Source organism: Zootoca vivipara, chromosome 15 (assembly GCF_965207765.1).
Source record: "Zootoca vivipara chromosome 15, rZooViv2.hap1.1, whole genome shotgun sequence".
NCBI classification, from domain to species: Eukaryota; Metazoa; Chordata; class Lepidosauria; order Squamata; family Lacertidae; genus Zootoca; species Zootoca vivipara.
In genome coordinates, this window is record NC_142598.1 from 30,116,663 (window position 1) to 30,129,076 (window position 12,414).

Genomic DNA, 12,414 nt, shown 5'->3' on the forward strand with positions numbered 1-12,414 from the left:
GAATCCAACTAAGTCAAAATGTGGCAGCTATACCACCTGAGACACTACCTGCCTGTGCACTGTCTCACCAGAGTGGTACATGCCCTGGTTATCTTCTGCTTGGACTACTGCAATGCTCTCTACGTGGGGCTGCCTTTGAAGGTGACTCGGAAACTACAACTAATCCAGAATGTCACAGCTAGACTGCTGCCTGGAAGCAGCTGCTGGGACCATATAACACCGGTTCTGAAAGACCTACACTGGCTCCCGCTCCCAGTATGTTTCAAGGCACAATTCAAAGTGTTGGTGCTGACCTTTAAAGCCCTAAGTGGCATTAGCCCTGTATCCCTGTAGGAGCATTTCCACCCCCATTGTTCAGCCCCAACACTGAGATCCAACACTGAGACTGAGGGCCTTCTGGCAGTTCCCACACTGTGAAAAGTGAAGTTACAGGGAGCCAGGCAGAGGGCCTTCTCAGCAGTGGCGCCCACCCTATGGAACACCCTCCCATCAGATGTCAAGGAGATAAAGAACTATACAATGTTTAGAAGACGTCTGAAGGAAGCCTGATACTGGGAAGTTTTTAATGTTTGATATTTCACTATGTGCTACTGAAGGAATTTTTTTATTCTACTTCGACCCAGACCAACACGGCTACCTACCTATAACCAGAACTATGTTTTTATATGTGTTGGAAGCCACCCAGAGTGGGGTATTATAATATGCCTCCTCAACTCTGGCACCTTGGAGGTCAAGAAAGAGAGGGAGGGAGGGAGGGAGGGAGGGGAGATGTTGAGGAAATCCAATAGTAGAGGAAGCAGGGAAAGTGATCATACTGCTATTGCCAGGGCCACTATGATCCACAATACGGTGGATTAACAATGTGGGATCGGTGTTCATTGATACATGTTCCCACAGGCCAGATTCTTACGGCTTAAGAGAAATTCCTCATGCCATGAGGACTTTTCCAGAAATGCTGAGACATTAGCTACCTCATTACAGGCTACAGGCTATCCACCTGAAGTGATCAAGAAGGCTAGAATCAAATCTGGTGCTAAACAACGCTCCACTCTTTTACATCGGCCTGCCCCACCCAAGACTTTTGGCAGAGTTACAGCTTCATTAGAGTATTCACCTTATACTGACAAAATCATTAGGTTGATACGGAAGCACTGGCACATCCTTTGGAATGTGCCAGGTTGCTCGGATTTTCCTTTGATAGGACTTAAATGGCCTAATTGTCGGTAACTGTCCAACCATCTCATTCTCTGTCGTCCCCTTCTCCTTGTGCCATCCATCTTTCCCAACATCAGGGTCTTTTCCAGGGAGTCTTCTCTTCTCATGAGGTGGCCAAAGTATTGGAGCCTCAGCTTCAGGATCTGTCCTTCCAGTGAGCACTCGGGGCTGATTTCCTTCAGAATGGATAGGTTTGATCTTCTTGCAGTCCATGGGACTCTCAAGAGTCTCCTCCAGCACCATAATTCAAAAGCATAAATTCTTCGGTGATCAGCCTTCTTTATGGTCCAGCTCTCACTTCCATACAACACTACTGGGGCCTTTAGCTTAATGCAATTAGAAGGCAGCTGATAGGCACATTCAAAAGAATACACTTACAGACCTTCCTACTCAATGTGTTGAGTAGATGAGGACAAGGGCATTGGGGTACAGGGGCAGTGTGTCTGCCCTATGTCCTGTGCACACTTTATGCCATCACATATTATGTATTTGAATGCCTGAACAAGCTCTAGTGAACATAGGTGAGACATAGATGGGGAGCGGACTCTGCCCCAGACACTGGGCTCTTTGGAAACAAGGAGAATGTTAAGCCAGTGAGGTGTGTGCTCCTCCTCCTCCTCTCATTTGTGGACACCTTTATGACAAGGCCATAAATCTGCTTGCCGTCACAGATGCTGGGAGACTGAGCCTTCATCGATAATAGGGATGGATCACAGGCACGCCGAGTCCCCCTCTCCATCCACACTGATCTATTATGGTGACAGGCAGTCTGCCAGTGTATAATAAGCATGAATTGGGCTTGTCATAATGGTGACTGGCTCTGTTTTTCAAGGTGTGCTTGCATATAGATTATCCTCAAGAGCGAAAGCTTAGCGAAATGATATGTTGCATTTCACATCCAAGCAGATGTAAAGAGATCGCATTCTATAGATACTATAGCTCAAAAATAATGCAGTCTGGAAGAAGGTGTGTGTGTGTGTGTGGTTGTACACACACACACACACACACACACACACACACACACACACACACAAGCAGACAGCTGCAGACTATACATTCTGCCGACAACTGATTTTTCTGAAATAGATAATCTGAGTGCAATTTATGAATTGTAGTTTGGGCTATAACAATTTTTCATGATATTACTTTTTTTAATGTGGAAATTGCCATTTCAAAGACTACAAAGGGGCCAATGAGAAATCATCACCTTTCCCCACACATTTCTGTACCCTTTTTGTAGCAGCCATTTGCTAGTGTGCCACTGTTTTACTGATTAAAGAAAGAACTAAAAACACAAAGGAGCTTTTGCTTGCAGCCAATCAGTCATACATGTGTGGCAATACCACAGACTCATGCAACCAATCAGATTTCCCTACATGTGACATCCCAAGGAGCCTGTTGTGTCTTATTGCTCAGGTTAAAAAAGCTAGGTATTGATGTGTCTATAATAGGTGAAACCAGAGCCAATGCGAGGGGGAATTGCCCCTGTTTGGTTGGAACTTGTAAGAAGGCTGGTAGCTGGGACTGGATGAGATTGGTGGGGCAGTGACCTAATCACCCTCATGAACCAGACTCCATTAGCACTAGAGCTAAACTTGTGTTTCCCACAATACATATAACAAATATAAATCTAATACATACACATGAATTTATTTTTAAAAAATGATTTCCACAGGTCCCAGAAAGTTGATTGTTCCAGGTTTCCTAGATACAAAGATATGTGCGTGAACACTTACTGCTTCCACAGTCTCCAAAAACACTGGTGTGGCGTTCGTACAAAGCCCCCGGTTGTTTCACAGACTATTGACCTGTACACCACTGCTTTATTCCTCCGCTGCCACCAACCAGGTTTCTTCTGGTGAAATACTGAGTCTCAATCAGGTTGTAAAGTCAACAACACCGGCTCCCTCAGTCTGAAAGCGATATGAGTGTCGCAACACCATAGTTGCCTTTGACTGGACTTAACCATCCAGGGGTCCTTTACCTTTTTACCATTTTAAAGGTGAACCGCCCATACACATCTGAATGTCACTGTGAGAACAGAATGCTGGACTTGGACCGAATGACCTGATTCATCAGGGCTGTTCTTCCATTCTTACGGGGAAGGGGAGCATAAGAAGGAGAGTGAGTGTGTGAGAGAGTCTAAATGTGGCATTGTCAATAGTTCCTTTCACTGCACAAGCAAATAAAACAGGTCAGAAATCCCAGTAACTTGCATTTTGCATTTTAATTAAAAGGATGAGTTTCACAAACATAATGAGAGTACGAATTATTCTTTACTGTTGTTATGGTTGTTGCCAACACCATCATAAATCTCCTTATTTCACTCCCAAACTGTTAATGCGAATGACTTGTGATTTCATTCATGCTCAAGGTTTAATTAACAGGCAGCTCTGATGTGCGTTTTTAAAATTATTCTTAGCTTAATGGTAGTTTTTTCACTAGTAGAAATGATGTTCATACTTCATTTGCCTTGAAATAAGCAATTAAGAAACTACTGATTCGCTTGTGGAACTACATTGCAACACCTACAAAGGCAGAAGAAAACTTTTTTTAAAAAAAGGTTAGGTTATGCAGAGAGAAACACCAGAGGCAATATATAGTCCAGTACAGAATACAAATATGCCTGTAGGCTTTCAGTCTGCTCTAAAGAATCTGAAATAATGTTATATTCACACTGTTAAGTGCATTGCTTCTGTCCTGGTGGAATGCCACAAGTTAAAACAAGGCTGGAGAATATGTGATCCTTTAGTCTTACTCCAATTTATGCAGGTAGGTAGCCGTGTTGGTCTGGATCGAAGTAAAATAAAAAAAATTCCTTCAGTAGCACCTTAAAGACCAACTAAGTTTTTATTTTGGTATGAGCTTTCGTGTGCATGCACACTGAAGAAGTGTGCATGCACACGAAAGCTCATACCAAAATAAAAACTTAGTTGGTCTTTAAGGTGCTACTGAAGGAATTCCAATTTATGCAGTTGTTGCTTTCCCAAAAGAATCCTGGGAACTGACTGACAATTCCCAGAGTGGTTTAACAAGCCATCCCTCTTCTGAGGCAACTCTGGGAATTGTAGCTCTTTGAGGAACATGGGGGCCTCAAGCCTTCTAACAAATGATAGTTCCCAGAATTCTCTGGGAGAAGCCATGACTGTTCAAAGTGGCATGAGATGGCTTTAACTGTACAGTCATACCTTTGATCCTGAACACCTTGGTACTCAAATGTTTTGGCTCCCGAACACCTCAAACAAGGATGTGTGTGTTCTGGTTTGCAAATGTTACAGTCATACCTCAGTTTAAGTGCGCCTCGGTTTGAGTATTTTCAGTTTAAGTACTCCACAGACCTGTCTGGAACGGATTAATCCACTTTCCATTACTTTCAACGGGAAAGTTCGCTTCAGGTTAAGTACGTTTCAGGTTAAGTACGGACTTCCGGAACCAATTACACTCATACCTTGGGTTAAGTACGCTTCAGGTTGAGTACTCCGTGGACCCATCTGGAACAGATTAATCCACTTTCCATTACTTTCAATGGGAAAGTTCGCTTCAGGTTAAGTACAGACTTCCGGAACCAATTGTGTTTGTAAATATTGTTTCCACTGTATTTGGATTCCGAACAGCCGAAGGGGCTTCTGTGGCTTCTGATTGGCTGCAGGAGCTTCCTGCAGCCAATCAGAAGCTGTGCTTTGGTTTCCGAATGTTTTGGAAGTCGAACGGACTTCCAGAACAGATTACGTTCGACTTCCAAGGTACAGCTGTATACTGCAGATGAGGCCTGTAGCCCTTCTCTGTTATGAGGGCTCAACTTTGATATTTGGGATTTGAGACCTTAATAGGCGTTGTTCTACATTTTATTATTTGTTTGCATTAGGGATTGTTCAGCCACCTTGAGTTTCTTGAAAAAATGAGGCAGGGCAGAAATCTTTGAAATGAAATCTGAGAGACATTTTGGCATGAGGCATTTCATGAACCAGTCCAGCATCAGAGGCTGTTGAGATATATAGCTTTTTATATAGAAGATGCTGAATTAAACTGAGAGTTTAGAAGCCTGAAAATGAAAGTCAGCAGATGAAAGGAGAAGAAAAGGAGTGGACTAAGCAAAGCAAAGGCAGACTCTTATTACAAGCTCTCCTTTGAACTTGGCTCCTGACTGTCGCATTGAAAGAGAAATGACTAACAGGATTGCATTATTCCCTTGTGCAATGTGGAGTCTGGGTGCAAGTCTGCTTAGATGTGCAAACTAAAATAACTAGAGCTATACAAACCCTTGATTGTAGACAGGGAGGCTGGGGCGCAGAAGGGAGCAGTGGCACATTAACCTCTGTGCGTGATTGAAATGAAATAATTAAGCAGCGTAAATGTAAAGGTAAAGGGACCCCTGACCATTAGGTCCAGTCGTGACCGACTCTGGGGTTGCGGCGCTCATCTTCCATTATTGGCCGAGGGAGCCGGCGTACAGCTTCCAGGTTATGTGGCCAGCATGACAAAGCCACTTCTGGCGAACCAGAGCAGCACACGGAAACGCCGTTTACCTTCCCGCCGTTTACCTATTTATCTACTTGCACTTTGACGTGCTTTCGAACTGCTAGGTTGGCAGAAGCTGGGACCGAGCAACGGGAGCTCACCCCGTCACGGGGATTCGAACCTCCAACCTTTTGATCACCAAGCCCTAGGCTCTGTGGTTTATCCCACAGTGCCACCCGCGTCCCACAATTAAGTAGGATAGAACAATTTAAAATAAAGAAATAAAATAGGTAGCTGGTGTTTTTTTGGGGGGTGGTGGTGGTTCATAATCTGCTCCAAAGGCAGGGAAGGCAAATTTGAAGAAGAAGCATTTCCTGCTGATTTTCCCATCTGTTAGTACAGCTGGGATGCCAGGCTTACCCCATGGGCAAGGGAGATTCTTAGACTTTTAGAGACTGCTGTGTGTGGAAGAGGATGTGTGGTGGCTCAGGCTGTGTGGTACAGGCAGAAATTAAACAGAAATTAAATTAAGGCAGGATCACTAGGTGGGAGTGACCATGCTCTTCTGGAGTTTATTATACAGCGGAAAGGAGCAACCAAGCATACTAAGACTCAAATCCTAGACTTTAAGAAAGCCGACTTCAGAAAACTTAGGGAAAGCTGGGTGAGATCCCATGGACAGAAATACTAAAAGGGAAGGGAGTTCATGATGTTTGGGAGTTTGTTAAAAGGGAGATATTAAAAGCACAACTTCAGGCAATACCAATGAGACCGAAACATGGAAGGTGCCTAAAGAAGCCAGGGTGGCTATCTAAAGAACTTTTAACTGAGTTAAGATTTAAAAGGGATATGTACCATAAATGGAAAAAGGGGGAAATCACCAGAGAGGAATTCAAACAAATAGCCAGCACGTGTAGAGATAAAGTCAGAAAAGCTAAAGCACAGAATGAACTCAGGCTTGCTAGAGAGGTTAAAAGCAACAAAAAGGGCATTTATGGGTATGTCCATAGCAAAAGGAAGAACAAGGAAACAGTGGGGTCACTTAGGAGAGAAGATGGTGAAATGTGAACAGGGGACAGAGAAAGGGCAGAACTCCTCAATGCCTTCTTTGCCTCAGTCTTCTCCAAAAAAGAAAACAATGCCCGACCTGAAGAATATGGAGCAGATGATTCAGCAGGGGAAACACAGCCCAGAATAAGTAAGGAGGTAATACAAGAATACTTGGCTAGTTTAGATGTATTCAAGTCTCCAGGGCCAGATGAACTATATCCAAGAGTATTAAAAGAACTGGCAGAGGTGATTTCAGAACCACTGGCAATAATCTTTGAGAATTCCTGGAGAACACGCAAAGTTCCAGCAGACTGGAGGAGGGCAAATGTTGTCCCTATTTTCAAAAAGGGGGAAAGAGAGGACCCAAACAATTACCACCCAGTCAGCCTGACATCAATGACAGGAAAGATTCTAGAGCAGATCATTAAGCAAATGGTCTGTGAGCACCTAGAAAGGAATGCTGTGATCACTAAAAGTCAGCATGGGTTTCTGAAAAATAAGTCATGTCAGACTAATCTGATCTCATTTTTTGACAGAATTACAAGCCTGGTAGATGAAGGGAATGCTGTGGATATAGCCTATCTTGATTTCAGCAAGGCCTTTGACAAGGTGCCCCATGATATTCTTGTAAAGACGCTGGTAAAATGTGGGCTAAACAATGCTACCATTCAGTGGATTTGTAACTGGCTGACTGACCGAACCCAAAGGGTGCTCATCAATGGCTCCTCTTCATCCTGGAGAGTAGTGACTAGTGGGGTGCCACAGGGTTCTGTCTTGGGCCCAGTCTTATTCAACATCTTTATCAGTGACTTGGATGACGGGCTTGAGGGCATCCTAAGCAAGTTTGCAGATGATACCAAATTGGGAGGGGTGGCTAATACCCCAGAGGACAGAATCACACTTCAGAATGACCTTAACAGATTAGACAACTGGGCCAAAGCAAACAAGATGAATTTTAACAAGGAGAAATGTAAAGTACTACACTTGGGCAAAAAAATTGAAAGGCACAAATACAGGATGGGAGACACCTGGCTTGAGAGCAGTACATGTGAAAAGGATCTAGGAGTCCTGGTAGACCACAAACTTGGCATGAGTCAACAGTGTGATGCAGGAGCTAAAAAAGCCAATGCAATTCTGGGCTGCTTCAATAGGAGTATAGCGTCTAGATCAAGGGAAGTAATAGTACCACTGTATTCTGCTCTGGTCAGACCTCACCTGGAGTACTGTGTCCAGTTCTGGGCACCACAGTTCAAGAAGGATACTGACAAGCTGGAACGTGTCCAGAAGAGTGCAACCAAAATGGTCAAAGGCCTGGAAACGATGCCTTATGAGGAACGGCTTAGGGAGCTGGGTATGTTTAGCCTGGAGAAGAGTAGGTTAAGAGGTGATATGATAGCCATGTTCAAATATATAAAATGATGTCATATGGAAAAGGGTGAAAGGTTGTTTTCTGCTGCTCCAGAGAAGCGGACAGAGAGCAATGGATTCAAACTACAATAAAGAAGATTCCACCTAAACATTAGGAAGAACTTCCTGACAGTAAGAGCTGTTCGACAGTGGAATTTGCTGCCAAGAAGTGTGGTGGAGTCTCCTTCTTTGGAGGTCTTTAAGCAGAGGCTTGACAGCCATATGTCAAGAATGCTTTGATGGTGTTTCCTGCTTGGCAGGGGGTTGTACTGGATGGCCCTTGTGGTCTCTTCCAACTCTATGATTCTAAACTGGTGCTGGTTTTCTGGTTTGGGGTAGAAGCTGAGGCCTTGTATCTGGTAAAGACATGGAGCCTTCCTTAGGGGAGAAAAATAGCACCCCTAGATGTGAATTACGTACCTTAATGTCAGGTTGCCATATTTCAAAAGGTGAAAATCAGGACACAAAAGTTGTTGAGCTTTTTTAGGGGATGAAGGAGTTTTGAGCTGTTTTTAAGGAAATTCGCCAAAATCTACATTTGCCATACTTCCAGATTTTCCCAGACGTTCCAGTGATTTTCGCCCAGACGCTGTTTGCGAGAGCCAAATCCTGGCTACGTCCAGGAAAATCCGAACGTATGGCAATCCTACCATAATAATTAGGGAAATCCTAATGATTAGTGATTATTCAGTGAACATTCAAATATAACAGTACTTTGAAAACAACAGACCATCATTTTAAGCCCAGAACCAGGCATTAAGTAAGGAAAAGTCTTGCCAAACTCAAAATGATACATTACATGCCAGAAAATATTTTTTTAGTATTCTCATCCTTGCACTCATTGATTATGTTCATACTAAAATTAACCAAGGGATTCCTTCAATTCCCAATTCCATGAACATTGACTCTAGGAGGCTGCACAGAAGCTAATTAAATACGACTCTTTCTAGTGCAGTGCATTTAGACTACATGATACAAAAGACAAGAACCATGTCCAGGTTTGTTCCTGTGCTTTGCCTGTCCCTGGATAGGAATGTCTCTAATGATTCTTAGCTATGCCACATGCCATCAATCAAAGCAGCTGAATGTCAAGATAAACACCTAGCATTCAAGGTGTTGTGGAGTCATAAGTTTCCATCTGTTGCTAGAATCCCTGCCCACGTAGCTTTATATTTTGGAGCACTGCCCACAAAATGTGCCTCTGCCAGATTTTGAGCAATTTCCCTCTCACACAGCAACTGCCTACACACAACTGATATCGTTCAGGAGGTTACTCTGACCCTCTGGAGAAGCTTGGATAGGGCAAGGGGAGGGCAAAGGCAGCTACCAAGTACGAGAGAGAGGTGATAAATATTTCTCGTGCTCACTTAACTTAGGAGGAGTGAAATATACTCGGAGTCGAGAGTGAATTTCATGCTCTTTATTCAGCTCGTAGTCATCCAGGAGAAGAAGAGAAGAATGCCCTTTTCCCAAAATCATCTGCTTATATACATTATTTACACAATGGGCTTTGCGTGATTGGCTACTTCAGGGCTACACCTGTGGGCCAATCAGTTTGTGGATTGACTTCTGCCAGCAGCCTGATTGGCTGCTCCTGCAGGCCAATCAGGTTGCGGGTTCACTTCCACCTGGAGTTGGATTGGGTGGCTCCTGCGGACCAATGAGACTGCTGATTCTGGATCCTATTGTTCTATGATTCAGCTCAGTACATAACAAGGAGCCAAGGCGATTATTTCAGTGGATCTCAAATTCAACTTGTGCAGGTCTTTCCTGCAGCCTACATGAACTCTGGAACCTGTGCAATGCCCACAGTTTACTTTGAATATGTGCAGGACTTCCTTCTCGGGCAAACATCTACATAAAGGATGTTAAGTAAAGTGTCCATAGCTGCCAAGTTTTCACTTTTCTCACGAGGAAGCCTATTCAGCATAAGGGAAAATCCCTGTAAAAAAGGGATAACTTGGCAGCTATGAAAGTGTCTAATAGGTTAATTTCCACATGAGTCAGTAACATAGCTGCCAAGTCTCCTGTATTCCCCGGGAAACCTCCGTTTTTCTAGCTGTTCTCAGATTTTTTTGTTTTTCCCCGGTTTATTATGGCGCGGCGGCCATTTTGGAACTGGGCGGAGCATGCTCAGAAGCGACTTTTGATGCAGCTCTGCCCAGTTCCAAAATGGCTGCAGTGTGACTTCTGGCGCGGTGGCCATTTTGGAACTGGGCAAAGCAGCATCTAAAGTCGCTTCAGAGCATGTTTCGCCCAGTTCCAAAATGGCGACAGCGCTACTTCCGGTCCGCTACTTCCGGTCCGGTCCCTTATTTCTCCCACAGGAACTTGGTAGGTATGGTCGGTAATGCTGATTCGTCCTCCAACATGCAACACTCTGAATCTAGTGACTGTCTTATCTCTGTTGCTACATGTGTAGATGAGGAGCTCAAAGTTACAGTGTCCAGTGCTGGGAAGTGTGGGAGACCTGAGAAGAGGAGGCAGATTGGATATGTGGAAGAAAACAGAACACTTTGCAAAGAGTTGCTAGGACTTTGAAAGTGACTGGACTCAGGACTTCCTGTGCAGTTCGAAGCAGCAAGGACTTCGAAGCAAAGAAACCTCTCTGGGATCAGAGAGAGATGCCTGATTGTAACAACTGTATATAGAGTGTATGCAGGGCTTAATTTTTTTCCAGCTGAAACTCACCAGAACACAGTTCCAGCACCTCTCAAGTGGGCGCCATTGCCATTCTAAGAGAATGAGGGATGTGTTCATGATGAGTTCCAGCACCTCTTTTTCTAGAAAAATAGCACTGAGTGCATGTATGTTGTTATGTACTAAGCTTGGATCCTAGAACAATAGGCAGGTAGGATCCTAGAATGCAACAACGTGATTGGCCTGCAGTAGCAGCCCAATCAGGCTCCAGGAGGGAAGCAGAATTAGCCAATCAGACAGAACCTATTGTGTAAATAATGTATATAAAGCCTGAGGGGTTTTTTTGGGGGGGGGACTCACTGTTTTACGAGCTGCAATAAAGAGCATAAAATCACTACGTGACTCCGAGTAAATTTCATATATAAAATGTATGTTTGTATGTGCCAAGTAAAAGACAACTCTGCTGTTTAACTGTTTCATGTGGTGAGTTTAACTGCTTAACTGAAGCTTCCATTGTACAGAACATACCCAACAAAGGGCTCCTCGAAGATATATAGCTCTGGTCTATCGGGATTGTATTTGCTTACCGGTGGCAAACTTTGGCCATTAAAATTTAAGCAGCACCCTGTACTAAGCCAAAATTTGACAACTCCCCGACTTCTTGCCTTCTTTTCTGCTCAATTCCTTACATTATAGTTGTGAGGATCTGCAGCACCTTCTAGTGTTAGTGCCCAGGATGGTGGAACCTCCTCAACATTCAAGGATACACTTTGTATTGGGCTCAAAAGTAGTAATCCCACCAAGGGTAACAAAGTAGTAGTAGTAGTAGTAACAACAACAACAACAACAGCAACAACAACTTATTTATACCCCGCCCATCTGGCTAGGTTTCCCCAGCCACTCTGCGCGACTGCCAACAGATTAAAAACAGAATAAAACATCACACATTAAAAACTTCCCTAACATGGCTGCCTTCAGATCATAGCTGCCAAGTTTTCCCTTTTCTCGCGAGGAAGCCTATTCAGCATAAGGGAAAATCCCTTAAAAAAAGCTATGCTTCAGATGTCTTCTAAAAGTCAGATAGTTGTTTATTTCCTTGACATCTGATGGGAGGGCATTCCACGGGGCGGGCGCCACCACTGAGAAGGCCCTCTGCCTGGCAGAACAATGTTGGTGTTTGAATTATCATAGAGTGCCTTTTTTATCATTTTTATTCTAGCCTTCCTGGTGCCCTAATTTCAGTGCACAATCAATTTATATACTCCCCAGTAAAAGAGACATTACATGCCTTTTGCCACATTCTAGCTTCAGAAACTTCACTGCTTAAACCTATATAGTAATGGTGAACTCATTCTCTTGGCTAGATTCAAGTAAACCATTGTGCTAGCAGGAGCACAAGGGGACTCCCCCCCCCAACCCATTGTCCTCACAAATCAGATCTTGGGGAGTTGGGAGGAGAGAAGATATCATTTTCTCTGGCAAAAAATGCTTACAGAGCAATGATAGTATAACGTTGAATTTTGTACTCTATGGAAAAAGAAGGTCTCCAAAGGCTTGATGGAACTGCTCTCTCTCTCTCTCTCTCTCTCTTCTCTCTCTCTCTCTCTCTCTGCTGCGGCAGGCAAAATTATTGCAAGGATCTTA